Source organism: Hylobates moloch, unplaced genomic scaffold, assembly GCF_009828535.3.
Source record: "Hylobates moloch isolate HMO894 unplaced genomic scaffold, HMol_V3 SCAFFOLD_3, whole genome shotgun sequence".
Taxonomy (NCBI): Eukaryota; Metazoa; Chordata; class Mammalia; order Primates; family Hylobatidae; genus Hylobates; species Hylobates moloch.
The window spans coordinates 43,904,102-43,907,802 of NW_026652278.1; positions in this window are offsets into that span (position 1 = coordinate 43,904,102).

Below are 3,701 nucleotides of genomic sequence, written 5' to 3' on the forward strand. Positions count from 1 at the left end.
GCGCCACTGCACTCCAGCCTGGGTGACAGAGCGAGACTCCGTCTCAAAAAAAAAAAAAAAAAAAAAAAAAAAAAAACTGACTTTGCCAGGATCTGCTTCTTTCTGAGCTCAACTTTAAAAAAACAAAAATGGTCACAGATTTACTTAATATTCACTTGTCAAACACACAGTTGATAATCTTGAGGGAAAATACATCCAAGGCACATATACAACTATAGGAGTTATACATGTAGCATGGAAGTTCCATTTTATTCTTTATTACATATTCTGGAAGACACACAAATAAATAGATTGAAAAAGGTCGTTATCCTTTTTAAAAGTGTGTCAAACCAATTTCAATGGATAATGGCTCAATCTTCAAGATACAGTTGTTCCTCTGCTTATCCATGGTTCTACTTTCTGTAGGTTCAGTTACCCGTGCGTGGTAAACCATGGTTTAATACTGTCTGAAAATATTAAATAGAAAATTCTAGAAATAAACAATGCATAAGTTTTAAGTTGTGCCCCATTTGAATAGTGTGTTGAAATCCTATGCCATCCAGCCGAGGATGTGAATCATCCATACTGTGTGAACACTTCCCATTAGTTCCTTAGTAGCCCTCTGGATTATCAGACTGACCATCAGTTATCACAGTGCTTACTTAATAAAGGCCCCAAAGTGCCACAGTAATGATGCTGGCATATTGTTATAATTGTTCTATTTTATTATTATTGTTAATCTCTTACTGTGCCTAATTTATAAATTAAACTTTGTATAGGAAAAATGTAATATACATAGGGTTCAGTATCTGCAATTTCAGGCATCCATTAGAGATCTTGGGATTTATCCCCGAAGGGTAAGAAAGGACTACTGAATAGCAGGAAAGCAACCACAGGTGATATGTAAGTGGATGGACATGGCTGTAGCCTAATAAACAGACCCTTGGTCTACTGGATCATCGGTCATAGATAAGTACCTTGTCTTAAAATTTCCACAAAACACTTGAGAAACACTTGAGATTTAAAATCTACTTTTCTTCTTTCCATTAAAAATTTCAAAAATGAGTTTTAACTTTAGCTGACTAATAACCGATATACACATTATATCTCAAGTATGACTTTTTGGTGTTATGACACCCACAGTCAATTTTTTATGAACATTTTAATAGCATACTGAAAAAATCTTCTAAAGTAATGGTAAGAATTTATATTTTTCATGAAGAATCAATATGTCTGTCAAGACTAAGAGTAATAAAATTACTTGATGTAGGACTGAAACATCTGTTTTATTTTCCCAATCTAAACAAAATTTCCTTGACGTTAGAGTTGTCACTAGCAACAATTCTTTTTTTAATTCTTTTTGTTATTTATAACATGTAGCTAAAAGTATTCATAGATACATAGTTTAAAAAACAAAAAAACCCTCAGAAGATACCTACTTTTAGAAAATGCAGTTTGAAAAACATCGGGCAAATTTGGAGGATCATGTATTATTGTTGTAAGTGAAGCAATGTAGGAAATAAAAACACAAAACTGGCATCTTGGTTCTGCATCAGTTTCTCTGACAAACTCTCAAAATAGATACTGTTTAGTAGAAAATGCACATTTTACAACATTGAGTAACACATATGGGCTAAAGTGGGCTTAACATGCCACTGATGGACACACAAATTCAAGCCCTTTGTGTGACATAAATACAAATACCAATTAAAGAAATGACAAATAATTTTTTTAATTGTCATCTTAGGGCAAGAACAGTCCCAAAATAAATGATGTATAGAGTGATGATACAAATGGGCTAAGTCTTAGGATAAAATTTTCGTTCTTAAACTACATACTGCTAGGACATATACCGCCTAACTACTACTGTTTCCCAGGACTAGCAACCATCAATCATCTTCTTGCTAATTGGTATACAAACTGCACAGAAATTATGTATCTGAAATTGGGCCTCTAAATTTGTCTCTAGATTCTATACAGAACTTAATCATGCTGAATCAACACCATGGGTCCATTTGTTATTTTACATGGATTTATGCCCTTAATCTACATGGAATGTATAACAAGAGAAAATTTAAAATGTGTTTTAGAACGAAAATACTAAACTAACGAAACTTTTAGCTAACTACAGCCAAAAAGCAATCATTTTTATTGTATGTACTATTAATTAGAAAAGACTATGCTAGTTCAAGACTTAGGTTCAGGAAGTCAAAATGGGCACCAAGTACTCTGTAGGCTGAGCAAGTCAGCAGGCAGCTGTTCTCCTTACAGTGCCTCAGTACACAGGTGCCACCGTCTCAATGCAAGAGCTCAGAAAAGAAGCTGCAAGGTCAGAAGGGGTCTACTCCTCAGGTTGAAAAGACATGTAAATGATGCCTCATTCCACTCAGAAGTTACTAGCCAGGACACTAGAAAAAGAAATGGTGGATAGGAGGCAGGACTAACCTGCAGCTCCCACTCAGACAGAGCAGCGTGTGGAGATTCACATAATGAATTTTTGCTCCAAGAACTACCACAGGAACATACCAGGAAAGCCCAGAGGATCCACAGATCCTTTGAAGGAAGCAGATTGCTGCTGCAGGCGCCTGGAGACAGCCAAAACACTGTGAGTGCCCAAAGTGTGAAAGACGGATCATCTGCCCCCAAACACACACCCTCAACGGGGAACCTGAAGGTCCAGATCACAGAAGAAGGATTTGACCTTACCTGTAGCTGAGACAAATTTAGAGAGCCAAGTGAAATGCAGGTGTAGAAGAGGCAGCAGGAAGAGCCCTGTGGGCACTCTCGGTCCCCAGGGAAGTCATTTCTGATTGGTCTCACAGGGGTCCTTGGGGAAGGCTGCCAGAGGAACTGGGAAAAGACCACAGGGAGAAGGAAACTTCCCGCTGAACTCTGTAACCATTTTGACCAAACACAAAGTTTCCGGGACAGAACCTGGCATAGGAGGGTGAAATATAAATAGTATATATAAATATGTAATTATATATAAAAATTATAAAATATAAAATATAATTATATAATATATATAACATATATTCTTTTTTCTTTTTATATATAATAATATATTTCAATATATTATATATTATAAAATATATATATAATGGAATACTATGCAGCAATAAAAAGGAATGAATTAACAGCATTTGCAGTGACCTCTATGAGACTGGAGACTATTATTCTAAGTGAAGTAACTCAGGAATGGAAAATCAAACATCCTATGTTCTCCCTGATATGTAGGAGCTAAGCTTTGAGGACTCAAAGGCATAAGAATGATACAATGGACTTTAGGGACTTGGGGGAAAGGGTGGGAGGGAGGTGAGGGATAAAAGACTACAAATAGGATGCAGTGTATACTGCTTAGGTGATGGGTGCACCAAAAGCTTACAAATCACCACTAAAGAACTTACTCATATAACCAAACACCACCTGTGTCCCAATAACCTATAGAAAAATAAAGTTTAAAAAAAAGAATAGAAAATATTTGCCTTGTTACCTACTACCCCCCCCCAAAAAAGTGGGCTAAGGACATGAATAGACAACTCTCAAAAGAAGATATACAAATGGGCAACAAACACATTAAAAATGCTCAACATCACTAATTATCAGGGAAATGCAAATCAAAACCACAATGCAATGCTACCTTACTCCTGCAAGAATGGCCATAATTTAAAAAATCAAAAAATAAGAGATGTTGGTGAGGATGTGTTGGAAAGGGAACACTT